The sequence below is a fragment of the Lactuca virosa genome, chromosome 9, assembly GCF_052849685.1.
Source record: "Lactuca virosa cultivar CGN04683 chromosome 9, Lactuca_virosa_CGN04683_v6, whole genome shotgun sequence".
Lineage (NCBI taxonomy): Eukaryota > Viridiplantae > Streptophyta > Magnoliopsida > Asterales > Asteraceae > Lactuca > Lactuca virosa.
The window spans coordinates 50,659,542-50,678,357 of NC_136434.1; positions in this window are offsets into that span (position 1 = coordinate 50,659,542).

The window sequence follows — 18,816 nt, forward strand, 5'->3', positions numbered from 1 at the left end:
ACTCAATTCACTATAAACAATGCTCTGATACCAATCTGTCACACCCCAAACCAGAACGGCGGAAACGTTCGGGGGCGGAGGACGTCATGTACAGTATCACAACAATGCATAATAGTAAAACAAGCAACAACATCATCCATTGCATTAATAGTATAAGTTTAATACAAGTGTGTTCTGTATAGTTTATAAGACACCAAAACAAGAATCAAAATAAGAGATGAGTTTTGAATGTGCTCCATCTTCTCAAAACCTGGTCATCGGTACCTGTCTACTAGTGACCTGAGAATACAAGACATTTTGAAAGCGTAGATCAACATTAAAGCTGGTGAGTTCATAAGTATTTTAGTGTCTTTGTATATGTTTGAAGAAAGTGTTTGTAAATGTTTGATGTAAAAGTTTGTAAGTGTTTGATGTAAATGTTTGTGAACTTCCTAGAAAATCCTATATTTTCTACTAAAGTAGTCTTCTACCAAGACCCAACTGTTCTTTATGTTTGTTCTATTGTAAAAGTGAGTATTTTCCCAAAGTATGACTATCATTACCGAAATATAGTTTTCATTACCGTTTATGTGAGAAGATCACAATGTGAATGAAATGGGAAAAGTAAAGATGTACTGTAGTTTTATCTAAGTGACTACCAATGTACAAACTACCTTAAACCTGTTTGTTTAATTAAGGTAAAATATGATGAGATTGTAACCATACTTGATCGACTAGTATAACACGACGTTCTAGACATCGAAAGTGGTATGACATTCGTCACCCGTAGACCTGCAGGTCCCACTGTAGCTAGCAGCAAGGTGTAGGATGGTCAATCCCATATAGATCTATACATAAATTCATGCTCTCCCTTCAGGAGACTCTGGGTACAAAACGTGACACAACAGTATATTGCTGCGCCAAGAAGTAGTAGCTCACATTAATGTTATAGTATTCTTGTACTTGTGTAGTATGTTCTCTCTGTCTAGTGTGTAGTATGTTCTCTCTGTCTAGTATGTAGTATGTTCTCTCTGTCTAGTATATAGTATGTTCTCTCTGTCTAGTATATGGTATGTTCTCTCTGTCTAGTATATAGTATGTATTGTTTCTCGTTATAGTATGTTCTGTTTCTCGTTATAGTATGTATTGTTTCTCGTTATAGTATGTTTGAACTGACTCATGTATGAACTGACTCTTTGTATGTTTCATTGTTATAGAAATATTAAGTAGTGACATCCTAAACCATACCTATTATAGTTTACTAGCAATGTTATTTGTATGATTGAACATGTTTGTTATACCTTTGTTACCTAAAGGTATTGAACTGAACGAAGGACTTTTATATCTATATACATATACATAATATATAACTAAGATTCAAACGACATTCGTACAAACAACCGATACTCTAAGCCCACAACCAAACAAGGAACAGGAAATAAGGCGAGTTATCAGTCCTAAGCCCTTTTAATCCTACTTATATAACTATATCTATATAGACATGATTTTGACAAAATATAAGTTTAAAAGAGTTTTGATAAAAGAGTTTAACACATAAAAGAGTTTATAAAACGATTTGAAGCAGTTTGTTTGATAAAACAGTTTGAAGTATAAGAAATCCATTTGTTTGATAGTTATTAATCACATATGATTTGATATAATAACTATAATTGTTCTACTTGTATTCCCCCCATAAAAGCATTTAAAATCATTTAAAAGATAAGTTAAGGGGTATGAACTCACCTGTAGTGAGTGATACGAATGTAAGATCGGTTTGTAGGATGCTAAGTGTGAAGTGAAGCCTTGAGCACAACGGATCCTAATAAGCATATAATGACACATATATGTATATAGTTAGTGTTTATACAACTAATCATGTAAGGAAAACACCTTAGGACTTAGGAAACACTTAGATTGAAGTGTTACAAGTGCTTAGGATTGCATAAAAGGGGTTTAAGGCCACACATGAGTGTGTACGGCCAAGGTGTGTACGGCCACAAGTGTGTACGGCCAAGGTGTGTACGACCACTTGGGTGTACGACCACCTGGGTGTATGGCCAAGGAGTGTATGGCCACTTGGGTGTACGACCACCTGGGTGTACGGCCAAGGAGTGTACAGCCGTACACTCCTTGCAGAACATGCCAAGAAGTGTTTTAAGGTCCTATCTAGCATCCTCTAAGTGTCTATGATCAATGTTGGGACATAACATGATTTGAAGGCCTAGATAAGCACTAAACAAGGGGTGTACGGCCACATGAGGTGTGTACGGCCGTACACTCCTTGAAGTTCTTGCTTTGGACGATCTTTAAGGTGAACATCTAGTAAGTAACAAGCATAGGAATAGGTACTTACGAATTAGAAGCCTTTAAGGGGGTTTTTAAGGTCCAAGAACTAGTAGGTGTTCTTCGTGTTCTTGGTGAAAGTGAAGAACACTTGAATATGTAACCAAAAAGAGTAATTTCATGGATGAAATCAAAGGGTGATTCAATATCAAGAAGGATAATCACAAAGAAATGGAAGGAGTTCTTACATTTTTGAAGATCTAGATGATGGAAGTTGAAGATAGTTGAGAGAGAATCGATTTCTTGGCTTAGGAGTGTGAAAATAGTTGAATGAAGGCTAAGTATCACTTATATACTTGAGAGTGTACGACCATGAGGGGGTGTACGGCCGTACACCCATGTGTACGGGCGTACACTCCTCTTGAAGGAGTGTTTGTCCCCATTTGGATACTATAAATTTTGAGAACTCAATCCTATAGCCTAATCTTGCATGCACAAGACTTGGAACACTCAAACAGACCCTAAACAATGCTAAATGATAGCAGAAACGAGTCTGACTTTGATTGATTTGAATAGCTGTACAAGATAGAAATTTCGGGTTGTCACAACAGCTATCGAAGAAATGCCTTGGATAAACCTTCGGTAATATCCGACTAATCCCAGAAAGCTTCGGATCTCCGTAGGACTTTTCGGTCGTTCCCACTTCATCACAGCTTCAATCTTTGCTGGGTAAACCATGATCCTTTATTGGTTAACCACGTGACCCAAGAATTGGACTTCTCGAATCCAAAAATCACATTTTGAGAACTTTGCGTACAACTTCTCCTTCTTCAGAACTTCTAACACTTCTCGCAGGTGCTTGCCATGCTTCTGTTCACTTTTTGAGTAAACCAGAATGTCATCTATGAACACTATCATGGATTTATCGAGGAATGGTTTACAAACCCTGTTCATCAAATCCATGAATGCTGCTGGAGCATTTGTTAGTCCAAACGACATAACCAAGAACTCATAGTGTCCGTACCTCGTTCTGAACGCGGTTTTCTCAATATCTTGCTCTCGCACCTACAGCTGATGATATTCTGACCTAAGATCGATCTTGGAGAAATAACTCGAACCTTGCAGCTGATCGAACAGGTCATCAATCATTGTCAATGGGTACTTGTTCTTCACCGTTGCCTTGTTCAACTCTCTATAATCTATGCACATCCTCATTCTTCCATCTTTCTTCTTTATGAATAACACCGGAGCTCCCCAGGGTGATGAACTAGGTCTAATGAAACTATTGTCCAACAACTCCTGAAGTTGCTTCATATCCGTCGGTTCCAATCGGTATGGTGCTTTTGCTACTGGTGTCGTTCCTGGTAACAAGTCTATTCGAAATTCCACTTGTCTATCAGGCGGTAATCCGGGAAGATCTTCGGGAAAGACTTCTGGATAATCACACACCACTGGTATTTGCTGCATCTCCTTCTTCTCTTTCTTAACATCGATCACAAATGCCAAGTATGATGTGTATCCTTTGGACAAACATTTCCTGGCTTTCATTAGGGAAATGATTCCAGAATTCACTCTACGTTTGTTCCCGTAGACCACAAACGACTCTTTCCCAAGCGGGTTCACTCTTACAATCTTCTTCTTGCACAATATCTCCGCATCATTGGCGCTAAGCCAATCCATTCCCAGTATGATATCGAAACCATTCAGCTCAATAGGTAACAACTCCTTATGAAATTCGTTTCCGTTTAAGTCGATGACGATATTGCTAATGCAATTGCTAACAGGTATGAATTTGCCACTGGCAACTTCTACAACTAGGGCATCATCAACTTTTTCTATAGGAAATGCTAGTCTTCCACCAAATTTATGTGATATAAAGGAGTAATTTGCTCCAGAATTAAACAATATATTGGCAGGCAATCCATTTACAAGAAAGGTACCTGAAACGACGTCCGCTGCTTCCTTCGCGGCTTCCAGTGTCATTTGGAAAGCTATTGTTTTGGCTTCGGTAGGACATTAGGCCTTGCTGCCTCCTTCTTTTTCCGGCAGTCCTTCAAAAGGTGTCCTTCCTCATTGCAACCATAACAAACTTTCTTGTTGAACGTGCACTCGGTGGCATAGTTCCCAGGCTTCCCAAATTTAAAACAAGTGACCTCCCCGTCACATTTCCCATGATGTTTCTTTTTGAACTTTTCGCACCATTTCGCTTCGCCTCTTCCTCCTCTCGAACCAGACTTTGTGGATTTACTTTTCTTGTTGGATCTTGAAGATCCCTTGAACTTCCTCTTCTCTCCTGCCTCAGTTCTTTCCAGACCCCTTTCTTTTAGCTGGGTCTCAACATTCTTGGCTACTCTAACGGCTGCCTTCAGCGTGCTTGCCATTTTGACTGTTGGGCCAAAGTCTGATGGCAACCCGTTAGCAAATTTCTTGAACTTGGCGAGTTCATTCGGCACCAAGTATGGGAATAACTTCATCTTCTCAGTAAACGCAGTAGCATAGTCATCAATGCTCATTTTCCCTTTCTTCATGTTTTGGAACTCGTTGTTTAGATCGATCAAATCTATCTCGGAGCAGTACTGCATCTTCAATTGTTCCATAAATGCTTCCCAAGACATCTTCAAAGCTTCTTCTCGTGGCATCGTATCCGCCAACAATTTCCACCAGCTCAAGACTCAAGTCTTCAGTTGTTGAACCGCAAAGACGGTTTTCTGCTTATCACTACAGTTGCAGCTTTCAAATACCCTCTCCATTTCGGAGATCCAGTCCATAATCTCCACAGGCTTTGGGTTTCCGGAAAGACTTGGTGGGTTGGCACCCATGAAGTTCTTATACATACGTCCATCTCGGTCGACTTCCCTCTCCGGGTCATTACTTCTTACCATTGGGGGTTCCACTTGACTGACAGTGTGGCTGTTATTCCCTTCTTCCGACTCTCCATCATTTCGTTCTGGTTGTTCAACAGGCATTGAAGGTTCACTTCATTTATTCAGCAACAGTTGTCTCATTTCTTCCCTCTGTTCCGCCATCATAGCCCGTATCATGGCTTGAACTCCAGCCATTGTGACTGGCTCAGGTGCAACTTCGACTATCGGCACCTGCTCAATCACTTCGGGACGAGGTTGCTGACTCCTGTTTCCATTTGCGTTTCCAGCTCCACTCTGGGTTCTTGCCATTTCGATCTATACACAAAATTAGGTGAATTTAGATCTTTATTTATGATATACGTTTAAATTCCCCTTATCACTCCGAAACGTTACATGCTAGTTCTAATATCGTTTTCGAACGCTTAGAATCCTGAACACATAAGGTTTCCAGATCCTGTCGGCAACAGACCATAGATCCGAACAAATAATAGCACATAAGGAAAGCATAAAGCATTTAGCACATAAAAGCATTTTAGGCATCTTTCCTAAAATAAACTAGTACTCGTGTCTGAAATATGGAAGACACTCATCTCACGATCATCGCTTAGCATTCTAAGTTTAAGTCTAGAAATTCTACAAATTCCTAGTTCGCTTAGACTAATGCTCTGATACCAACTGTGACCTCCCCATTTTTACGGCCAGAAAATACCGATTTCGTTTATGCTTTTTAATAAAAATCAGAGTAACTTCTTAAGAAAAGTATTGCGGAATTTGTTCCCAAAACAAAATATGATATAAATTTTATCAAAGCATTTCTTAAAGAAATGTATTTCCATTACATTACAAAAACTCGGGATGTCAATCATCGATACAGACCATAAGCATAAACTAAAAAGAAATAAACATCTTAGGCCACAAAACGCTATCTGGCCTCAAATCCGTAATCTCTCGTCAAATCATCCAACTATTCTTTTGCCACTACTGTAATACAAGAAACTGAGTGGGTCATGCAGGGGAGCCTGGTGAGCATATAGGGTTTTCAACCCACAATAAATAAGTTTATTATTTTCAACAATCATTAAAACCGATTACCCGTTCCCGTTATCCTCACCTTACGTCCCTAAAGCATCTCTCATAAGGGACCTATCCTACGGACTTTCATCGAGGTGGACATTACTGCTAAGGGGATTCCTCAGCCATATATGTCCGCAAGGCAACCATAGGGGGGATGGAGTACACCGGTGAACACTTCGTTCAAAAACACCTACAGGTTGCGAGCCTGCTAGTGTTCTATTGGACTTCCTAGAAAAGTCTGTGGTCATCATCCATACTCCGCTAGATGACTGGAACAACGTCAACATTGAGGCCTCTCATCATTTTATTTCACCGCACACCAACTATTTCATCTACCCATGTTCTACCCAACATATTTGTTGATATAAAATACATACATGGTCTAGATCTGTAAATCAAAGCTTACATCTTTTATCCAGAATAACTTTCAAGGCATAAAATACATATAGTCTAATCTGAAGAAAAAGTTCAGATCTGGAGGAAAGAAGTTCAGATCTTTCATCAAACATAGATCTCAAAGTATACAGTTTAGATCTGAAGAAAAGTTTAGATCTAAGATGAGGATGTGTAGATCTGAAGGAAAAAGTTTCAGATCTGAAAGAAAGAAGTATAGATCTTCCATCCAGCAAACATCTCAGGAAAACAAATAACATATATATACACATAATACATAGTTTATATAAAATACTTCATATCTATGTGTAAGATGAAAGTGACTATACACTCACTTGATACAGAGTGATCCGGAAAACACTTCGCTTCTTAAAATAATCTTATTTGACAAAACCGGGAAGTTTGCTTGAAAACCAGGCTCCGCGCGGCCAGAGTTTCAAACCGAAAAACTCTTTTTCTTGGAGCCTTCGGGATCTCCGGGGCTTCCTTCGGGGGCTAGGGGGTTTCCTAGGATTTATGGGGGTTTAGGGATCTTAGAGAGAGAAACTGAGAGAGAGATAGTGGAAAAGAGTGAGAAGGTCGGCTGCCCTCGCATCCTTTATATAGGCCGAAAGCCTCGGTCTACGCTGAGCGTAGCTTCGCTGGTACGCTGCGCGTTTATGTGAACGCTGGGTGTATGAGGGAGCGGTATCCGAGGTTCGTACAGATGCATCTCATCCTCCGGCTGGAGCGACGTGTCCATCTCTGGTCCTAGTATCCGAACGCGGGGCGTTCTTCTCTTCTACGCGGGGCGTAGCCTCGCAACAACTCTCGCAATTTGCTTTTCCGTCTTCTAAAATTTATAACTTTCTCATACGAGCTCCGTTTTCGACGTTCTTTATATCCACGCGTAGGTAGGAACATGACCTACAACATTCGCTTAAACTCCATCCGTTAATTCTCGACCGATTTTAAATTTATATTCTTTAACAGACCGGGACAAGATTAGTCCGTTAAAAATTCATAACTTCTTTATCCGACGTCCGTTTTCGTCTGTATTTTTTACGGTTGAGCTCCTATTGACGAGATCTTCGACTCTCGTTTAGGTTGTGTCGGCTAAAAATCGTTCGATCTACAGTTCGAACTTCGGGCTGTGCACTATTGATCCGAAACTTAGAAAAATCATAACTTCCTCATACGAAGTCAGATTTGGGCATTCTTTTTGTGCACGCTCTCGGTTTAATGTTTTCTACGCCTTTCATTTAGATCGCTAAGGCTAAAAGTCGCTCTATCGTAAATTCACTATTTACGCCTCCCGGTGTCGTGCCGGTTCTGTCGCGAAACTTCGACAAGTCATAACTTCTTCGTTATAACTCGGATTTCGGCGTTCTTTATATCTCCGGAATCCTTGTCACGACCAATACAACTTTCTTCATAGATATCAGGTTTATCTAACATTTTATTTTGACGCTTATTTTTATCATTTATTTATTATATTATTATAAACAAGTAATACGCACACAAAAGCACATAATTCACATAATATTCAAGTAATTCATCTTTATTACTTTAAAATGGGTTACAATAGTTGACATAGACTATTACATCATCTACTATTGCTTAGCCCCAAAACACGGGCGTTACAATTCTCTCCCCCTTAGGATGATTCCGTCCCGGAATCATGCATCGGCAAATAGATGCGGATGGCGACTCATCATGTCAGTTTCTGTTTCCCAAGTGAGATTCGGCCCATTCGTATGTTTCCAACGAACTAGCACTAAGTCGACCATCTTGCGTCGTAACTTCTTAGTCTTACGGTCAACGATTGCCTCGGGCTCTTCGATTAGCCTCTTATTCTCATCCATCCTTAACTCTGAGATTGGAATTATATCAGGAACTTCTCCCGTGAATTTCCTCAAATAACACACATGGAATGTGTTATGAATACCATCTAGTTCTTCTGGCAGTTCCAACTTGTAAGCTTAGTTCCCAATCCTCTGAAGAACTTTGAACGGTCCAATAAACCTTGTACTCAACTTTTCTTGTTTCCCAAATCTTATAAGTCCCTTCCACGGTGAGACTTTAAGCAAAACTAAATCCCCGACTACGAATATCACCGGTCGCATCTTCTTGTCAGCATAGCTCTTTTGATGATCCTGAGCTGCTAACATCATTTCCCTAATCACTTTCAGCTTTTCTGCAGTCTGATGGACTATCTCGGGGCCCATAAACTGCTTTTCTCCGGCTTCAGGCCAACAAGATGGCGTACGACACTTTTGTCCATATAAGGCTTGATAAGGTGCCATCTTGATGCTCGAATGGTAACTATTGTTGTAGGAAAATTCTACCAGAGGTAAGTGTTCATCCCAATTACCTTGGAACTCTAGGGTACACGCTCTTAGCATATCCTCCAACGTTTGAATCGTTCTTTCGCTCTGACCATCGGTTTGCAGATGATAAGATGTACTTAAAAACAATTTCGTACCCAATTCCTCTTGTAGACTCCTCCAAAACCTTGATGTGAAACGACTATCATGATCTGATACAATCGTTAAAGGAACACCGTGAAGTCTTACCACCTCCTTCACGTAAGCATTGGCAAGCTTAACCATCGACCATCTTTCGTTAGCTGCTATGAAGTGTGCACTCTTAGTGAATCGATCAACGACCACCCAAATCATGTCGTGGACGTCCCTTGTCCTGGGCAGTTTAGTGACAAAATTCATGGTAATGTCTTCCCATTTACCCATGGGAACAGGTAAAGGTTCTAAACTCCCATATGGTTTTTTATGTTGAGCCTTAACTCTTGCACAGGTTACACACTCTACCACATACTTCACAACATCGAGGTTCATCATCGGCCACCAGTAGTAGGGTTTTAGATCCCTATATATTTTTGTGCTGCCGGGATGAATCGAGTACATGGTCTTGTACGCTTCTTCCATCAAAAGATCTCTTATTCCTCCCGTCTTAGGTACCCAAATCCGATCTTAGAATACCTTCAGTCCTTGACTGTTTGTACCGAACACTAACGTTTTGCCCAAACGCTCTTCTTTTGGGTCATTTTTCTCTGAAGCTTTTTCTTGAGCTTCCTTAATACTTTCCACGATCGTTGAGACAACTTCAATTCTTAACGCTCTTGGCCGTCTCCTTTTGAGGCTCACTTTTCGGCTTAAAGCATCGGCTACGACATTTGCTTTGCCAGGGTGGTAAAGTATCTCGCAGTCGTAATCCTTAAGCAATTCCAACCAGCGTCGTTGCCTCATATTCAACTCTTTTTTATCAAAGAGATACTGAACACTCTTATGATCCATGAAAAGCTTGCACTTCATGCTGTAAAGATAATGTCTCCATATCTTTAGTGCAAATACCACCACTGCCAATTCCAGATCATGAGTGGGGTAGTTCTTTTTGTGTTCTTTCAATTGTCTCGATGCATATGCTATCACCTTTTCTCTTTGAGTTAGAACACATCCCAATCCGGCTCCTGACGCATCGCTATACACTGCGAAGTCTTCAACTCCATCGGGTAGAGAAAGAATCGGTGCGTAACATAATTTCTTCTTTAGCTTCTCGAATGCTTCTTCGTGCTCCTCGATCCATGTATAAGTAGCTCCTTTATGGGTCAAAGCTGTCAATGGTTCAGCTATCGAAGAAAAGCCTTGGATAAACCTTCGGTAATATCCGGCTAATCCCAGAAAGCTTCGGATCTCCGTTGGACTTTTCGGTCGTTCCCACTTCATCACAGGTTCAATATTTGCTGGGTCAACCATGATCCCTTCTTTGTTAACGATGTGACCCAAGAATTGGACTTCTCGAATCCAAAAATCACATTTGGAGAACTTTACGTATTGATTCTCCTTCTTTACAACTTATAACACTTATCGCAGGTGCTTGCCATGCCCCTGTTCGCTTTTTGAGTAAACTAGAATGTCATCTATGAACACTATCACAGATTTATCGAGGAATGGTTTAAAAACCCTGTTCATCAAATCCATGAATGATGCTGGAGCATTGGTTAGTCCAAACGACATAACCAAGAACTCATAGTGTCTGTACCTAGTTCTGAACGCGGTTTTCTCAATATCTTGCTCTCGCACCTTCAGCTGAAGATATCCTGACCTAAGATCGATCTTGGAGAAATAACTCGAACCTTGCAGCTGATCGAATAGGTCATCAATCCTTGGAAATGGGTACTTGTTCTTCACCGTTCCCTTGTTCAGCTCTATATAATCTATGCACATCCTCATGCTTCCATCTTTCTTCTATACGAATAACACCGGAGATCCCCAGGGTGATGAACTAGGTCTAATGAAACCGTTGTCCAACAACTCCTGAAGTTGCGTCATAAGCTCCTTCATCTCCGTCGGTGCTAATTGGTATGGTGCTTTTGCTATTGGTGTCGTTCCTGGTAACAAGTCTATTCGAAATTCCACTTGTCTATCAGGCGGTAATCCGGGAAGATCTTCGGGAAAGACTTCCGGATAATCACACACCACTGGTATTTGCTGCATCTCTTTCTTCTCTTTCTTAGCATCGATCACAAATGCCAAGTATGATGTGCATCCTTTGGACAAACATTTCATGGCTTTCATTAGGGAAATGATCCAGAATTCACTCTACGTTTGTCCCCGTAGACCACAAACGACTCTTTCCCAGGCGGGTTCACTCTTACTATCTTCTTCTTGCACAGTATCTCGGCATCATTGGCGCAAAGCCAATCCATTCCCAGTACGATATCGAAACTATTCAGCTCAAAAAGTAACACCTCCTCATGAAATTCGTTTCCGTTTAAGTCGATGACGATATTCCTAATGCAATTGCTAACAGGTAGGAATTTGCCACCAGCAACTTCTACAACTAGGGCATCATCAAGTTTTTCTATAGGCAATGCTAGTCTTCCACCAAATTTATGTGATATAAAGGAGTAATTTGCTCCAGAATCAAACAATATATTGGCAGGCAATCCATTTACAAGAAATGTACTTGAAGCGACGTTCGCTGCTTCGTTCGCGGCTTCCAATGTCATCTGGAAAGATATGGCTTTTGGCTTAGGTGGGACATTAGGCCTTGCTGCCTCCTTCTTCTTCGGGCAGTCCTTCAAAAGGTGCCCTTCCTCATTGCACCCATAACAAACTTTCTTGTTGAACGTGCACTCATTGGCATAGTGCCCAGGCTTCCCACATTTAAAACAAGTGACCTCCCCGTCACATTTCCCATGATGTTTCTTTTTGCACTTTTCGCACCATTTCGCTTCGCCTCCTCTTCCTCTCAAAGCAGACTTCGAGGATTTACTTTTCTTGTTGGATCTTGAAGATCCCTCGAACTTCCTCTTCTCTCCTGCCTCAGTTATTTCCAGACCCCTTTCTTTTAGCTGGGTCTCAACATTCTTGGCTGGTCTAACGTCTGCCTTCAGCGTGCTTGCCATTTTGATCGTTGGGCCAAAGTCTGATGTCAATCCGTTAGCAAATTTCTCGATCTTGGCGAGTTCAGTCGGCACCAAGTATGGAAATAACTTCATCTTCTCAGTAAACGCAGTAGCATAGTCATCAATGCTCATTTTCCCTTTCTTCATGTTTTGGAACTCATTGTTTAGATCGATCAGATCTATCTCGGAGCAGTACTGCATCTTCAATTGTTCCATAAACGCTTCCCAAGACATCTTCAAAGCTTCTCCTCGTGGCATCGTATCCGCCAACAATTTCCACCAGCTCAAGACTCCGGTCTTCAGTTGTCGAACCGTAAAGACGGTTTTCTGCTTATCACTACAGTTACGGCTTTCAAATACCATCTCCATTTCGGAGATCCAGTCCATAATCTCCACAGGCTTTGGGTTTCCGGAAAGACTTGGTGGTTTGGCACCCAAGAAGTTCTTATACATACGTCCATCTCGGTCGACTTCCCTCTCCGGGTCATTCCTTCTTACCACTGGGGGTTCCACTTGACTGACAGTGCGACTGTTATTCCCTTCTTCCGACTCTCCGTCATTTCGTTCTAGTTGTTTAACAGGCATTGAAGGTTCACTTCTGTTATCCAGCAACAGTTGTCTCATTTCTTCCGTCTGTTCCACCATCATAGCCCGAATCATGGCTTGAACTCCAGCCATTATGACTGGCTCAGGTGCAACTTCGACTATCGGCACCTGCTCAATCACTTCGGGACGAGGTTGCTGATTCCTGTTTCCATTTGCGTTTCCAGCTCCACTCTGGGTTCTTGCCATTTCGATCTATACACCAAATTAGGTGAATTTAGATCTTTATTCACGATAGACGTTTAAATTCCCCTTATCACTCTGAAACGTTACATGCTAGTTCTAATATCGTTTTCGAACGCTTAGAATCCTAAACACATAAGGTTTCCAGATCCGGTCGGTAACAGACCATAGATCCGAACAAATAATAGCACATAAAGAAAGCATAAGGCATTTAGCACATAAAAGCATTTTAGGCATCTTTCCTAAAATAAACTAGTGCTCGTGTCTAAAATATGGAAGACACTCATCTCACGATCATCGCTTAGCATTCTAAGTTTAAGTCTAGAAATTCTACAAATTCCTAGTTCGCTTAAAATAATGCTCTGATACCAACTGTGGCATCCCCATTTTTACGGCCAGAAAAGACCGATTTTATTTATGCTTTTTAATAAAAATCAGAGCAACTTCTTAAGAAAAGTATTGCGGAATTTGTTCCCAAAACAAAATATGATATAAATTTTATCAAAGCATTTCTTAAAGAAATGTATTTCCATTACATTACAAAAACTCGGGATGTCAATCATCGATACAGACCATGTCACACCCCCAAACCGGAACGGCGGAAACATTTGGGGGTGGAGGACGTCATGTCAAGTATGACAACACATGCATTATAGTAATCAAAGTAACAACAACCATTGTATTGATAATATAGTATTTACATTATGTTTAAAATATTACTTGAAATACATGAAAAGTACAACAAAAGATAAGTCGTAAAGCTCCGTCTTCGCAACTCCTAGGAGAGAGTACCTGTCTACTTACGACCCTGAGAATACAAGTGGTTTGAAAAAGTGTCAACATTAAAGTTGGTGAGTTCATAAGTATTTTTTTTATAGAAAGTATATCCTTTATTCTTTTGAAAAGTTCGTCAGTTCCTCCAGAAAATCCTATATTTTCTGCTGTATATGAATGATAAGTAAAACAACTCGTGATTATCCCTTCTACGAGTACTTAGTGAATACAAGTCATATACATTTAGATCGAACAGATAGTCTATTGTGTGGTTCTGCCCTAAACCTACAACCAAACAAGGAACAAGAAATGAGGCGGAAACCACACATCCCACTATCTGTCGGATCTTCATGTATCTAACCCTGATGTATTTACTAAGTACATTAAGTTTAATGATCCTTTAATTTGAAAACGTTCCCTTAAAAAAATCCTATTTTTCTTAATAAGTAATATGACTGTAGTTAATCCTTCTGTAATCATTCAGTGAATACTAATTATATATAATATAGATCGATTAGACAGTTGAATGGGTGAATCTGCCCTAAGCCCACAACCAAACAAGGAACAGGAAATGAGGCGGAAGTCACACATTCCACTGTCTACCGGATCTTTATTATATATAATCCTAATGTATTCATCAAGTAATTACGTAATTAACAATTATGAATCTCCGGTAAAATGGTAACCACAATAGTTCCTTCTATAATTTCTTAGTTTATACTAACTATATATAACCTAATATCGAACGGACAGTTGAATGTGTGGATCTTCCCTAAGTCCACAACCAAACAAGGAACAGGAAATGAGGCGGAAGTCACACATTCCACTGTCTATCGGATATTATTTATATATAATTTGAATGTATAAACTAAGGAGTTATAGAATTAACCATAAAGGTCCTTTAAGTAATATTAGTTTAATAAGAAGTATTAAACCTTTTGTAAATAAGTTTCTAGTTTCACTAACTCTATTGTGAAACATTGATTTCGGAAAGTTCTATCGAAAACTGTTTATCTTCCAAAATAACGATGTAAACCATAAAAACTCCTATATTTTCTATAAAACCTATTTGTAGTCTTAAATGCTCCAAGACCGAGAAGCACAATTATAATTACCATACTTAGCTTAATGATACCCAGTTTTGTTTATCAGTAATCCCATCTGAAGATGTAATTACCCTGAAAGTTCGAGGTGACGATACTACCCTCCTATGATCACTTAGTACACACGAGATGTATAATATCGAGATCGAATAGACAGTTGAATGTGTGAATCTGCCCTAAGCCCACAACCAAACAAGGAACATGAAATGAGGCGGAATTCACACATTCCAGTGTCTATCGGACTTCAACTTTATCTAACCCTATTGTATATACTGAGAAATCATATAGTTAGTATCCCTTGGGAAAGTTTGGGAAAAGTATATTTTTATGTAAGTAATTAGTTAATACTATTGTGAATATTCATTATAACCATACTAATACAAAGTTAGTCCCGTATAGATCTATACACCAACTCGCGCTCTCCCTTATGAAGACTCTGGTTATAATTAAGATTCGAACGGGTACCCTGAGTGGTACATCGAGTGGTTCACAATCCTGTATTAATTACTTACATAAAATGTAAAACCTTTTTATAATTAACAAGTAATTTCGTGAAAGATTTCCTTTTGTTTCATAAACTATACTTATTATAGTTTATAAGTTCATTTCCATGTTTTAACCTGGATTTTTGTAAAATAGTTCCTACGATCCATAAACTATACCTATAATAGTTTATAAGTTGATTTCCCTGATTTAACAAGTTTCAAGTTCAAATACAATTAAACGACAAGAAAACATAATAAATAAGTTATGTTTTTAAACACAAGCAATCTTGTGTTTTACTTATATTCCCCCCCCCCCCCAAAACATTTTAAAAAAGCTTGAAAATATGGGGGTATGAACTCACCTTATGTGGGTGATTCAATTGCAGATTCGCGTAAGGATGAGAAGTTCCACGAATGAATTCCCTAGACACAAACAAGTCCTAAATGACATATAACGATATACATAGGCATGTAATTAGCGTTTTAAACAACTAATATGCAAGGAAACACTCTTAGGGACTAGGAAACACTTGATAGAAAGTGTTACAATCACATGTGATTAACTAAAGAGGGTCTATGGCCATGCAAGGGAGTGTACGGCCAAAGGGTGTACGGCTATGGAGTGTACGGTCGTACACTCATGGGAAACATGCAAAAAGAGGGTGTTTGATCCATGGGGAAACTAGTGTGACAATTGCACAACAAGAGGATGAACAAAGCTTTCATTTTGGAAGGACTTGAGGTGTGTACGGCCATACCAAGTGTGTACGGCCGTACACACTCCAAAATGGATGCATTTTGGGTCTTGATTCATAGGGATTCAAGGGTTCAAGAGTTCTAATGGATAACAAGTACCTAGCAAGTGTTTAAGGTCTTAGGTTATGAACTTAACAAGGGTATACAGCCATAGATAGATTGTACGGCTGTACACTCTTGATGTTCATGAGTTTGATGATGTTTCAAGGCTATGAATCAAGTGTTTAACATGTCTAACTAGGTGATAGAGGGAATACTCACACTTTTGAAGATCGAGGTGAAAAGCTTGATGATAGTTGAGAGAGAATCATATTTCTTGGCTTGGAAGTGTGAATAATGAGGAAAAAAAGAAGGAAGGACTTTATATATAGGCATAAGTTTATGGCTGCCTTGAGTGTACGGCCGTACACTCATGTGTGCGACCGTACACTCCTCTTGAAGGAGTGTTTGGCTCGAATGCAACTTGAAGAACCTAAGTTAACTCATCCCTAAACCCAAACCTTGAATGTACTAAGCTTAGAAGACTCAAACAGACCCTAAACGATGCTAAAAGATAGCAGAAATGATTCTGACTGTGATTGAATTGAATGACTGTACAAGATAGAAATTTCGGGTTGTCACAGTACCCCCCGTTAGAGAGAATTTCATCCTGAAATTCAAAATTCTAAGTGGTTACTTGTGAATTTGGGAAAAAAAGGATGGGTACCTTGGTTCTATTTGATCTTCTGTTCTAAATGGTAGAGAGTATTTGGGTTTGGCTTACTTGACTACGTTTATCCAACTGGTAGGATGTCCACTCATAGTTCTGAACAGCTTTGTCCTAAAGTTCATGGTAAGACTCATACTTGGTTCACCCATCATCATTTCATGTATACAAGCCGTATATAACTATGATTAGTAAGATGGTCGGATGTGTGACTCTGCCCCAGGTCCACAACCAAACAAGGAACAGGAGATAGGGTGGAAACACACATCCTAGGTCTATAGAATCTTAATTATATACCACTCTTGTGTATACACTTAACATTGATAGGTTAATCGTATTTGTCCTTAGCCTCTATGCTTGAACTTGACTTGTTGTGTAAGTGGTGTTCCTAGGAGATCTATTTGAAATACTTCGGAAGAGATGGAGACTTTCAGAATATCCTAGGTGTCTCCCTTCAAGTTCCTTGTCTACAGAGTAAACTGGAAAGACGTGGTACCCCTCACATGGGTACTTCTAAGTTTTGAAACGAGAAACGATACGAAGGTTCGGGTCAAGTTTGTCGTTATAGATTGAAAGGATTTCGTTAGACGGCTGATTAAGGCGAAGGGTCTTTATGTAATAAGAAATTTGTATAGTAAGGACCAAACCAATATATTTCGAAAGACAACATCGCATCTTCTTATCGTGACGACTGTTAAGTCGAATAAAATGACGTACTATTCTATGTATGTGTTTTCAGTGTTCTCCGGTTTTATCCTCGCTATTAATACTGCAAACAATTTGTACCACATTAAGCGAGTACTAGCAGTATGAGTGTTATGATATTCAAGACTGATTAATTTTGATAAGATAATCCCTAGCAGATCTTTCTATAATCGCTTGGTGTGTACAAGTCATGTATAATTAAGATTGGAAAGACAGTTGATTAAGCAATTCTGCCCTAAATCCACAACCAAACAAGGAACAGGAAATAAGGCGGAATTACTCACTCTAAGCCTACAAATGTTAATTATAAATGACCCTAATGTATACACTAAGCCATCACAACTAATCTGCAAAAGGGTTCTTAGTTTCTTTTATGAAGGATGTATTTTGTTCAATTAATTATAATTATTTATAAAAAGTCTTAAGTTTTAAAAATATTTTCACTGGGAAAACGTACCACTGTTCATAGGGGTTCCAGGACAGTCTCTTTTGCGGTAATCATTAGTACTCTTCCATCCCCGCCAGCATTCTTAGTTATTGGACAATCCCTCTTGAAGTGTCCAATTTCACCGCACTGGTAATAAGCCGAGTTTATTCCAATATCGGGGACTTGGTTAAGGGGTTGTGCCGGTGCCCTGCAGAAACGGGCAGTGTGCCCCTTCCTGTTACAATTTCTACAGTGTAACTCTCGGCAGGCTCCATAATGATGGAAGTTACACTTATTGCATTTCGGGCGATTCCCCGCATATTGTCGTACTGGCGTTGGCATGTCAGGTATTGTAACAACATAAGCAGTTACAATTTGTTGTCTTTTCGAGGCCTCTTGCGTTGACTGTCCTTTCTTCTTATTCCCAGATTTCCTCTTATTGTTGCGCTCTTTTGTTGGCTCGGGAACAGGGGTCATTATTCCTTAGCGAACCCCATGGTCCACGAGACTCTGTGCCAATTGTTTGGCGCTATCAGAAGTAGTTGATTTGGAGGCTAAGACTCTTGCTTGAACATGGGGAGATAATCCCCAGATGTACCTCTCTATCTTCTTGCTTTCTGGGGTAACCATTTTGGGGCATTGTGCCGCTAGGTCACTAAATCTATTAGTGTAGGCCATTATGTTTGAGCCCGTCATGGTGAGACCCCAAAGCTCTTCCTCTAGCTTTTGTATTTCGCCTCTCGGGCAGTATTCCTTCATCATTATTGTCTTTAAGTTCTCCCAGCCCATCGAATTAGCCACTGCAAGGGTCAATGACGTAACATGGCCATTCCACCATGTCAGAGCCCTATCAGAGAAAGTGCAGGCAGCAAATTTGACTTTGCTCCCTTCTGGGCACATGCAAATTTCGAAAACTGACTCCATTTTCTCGAACCATCGCATTAAATCCATGACTCCTCCAATTCCACTAAAGGATTTGGGTTTGCAATTCATGAAGTCTTTATACGTACACTCCCTATGGAGTCCGTGGATATTTCCGTAGTTAGACGGGTTAGCACCACTTCCAGTTCCATT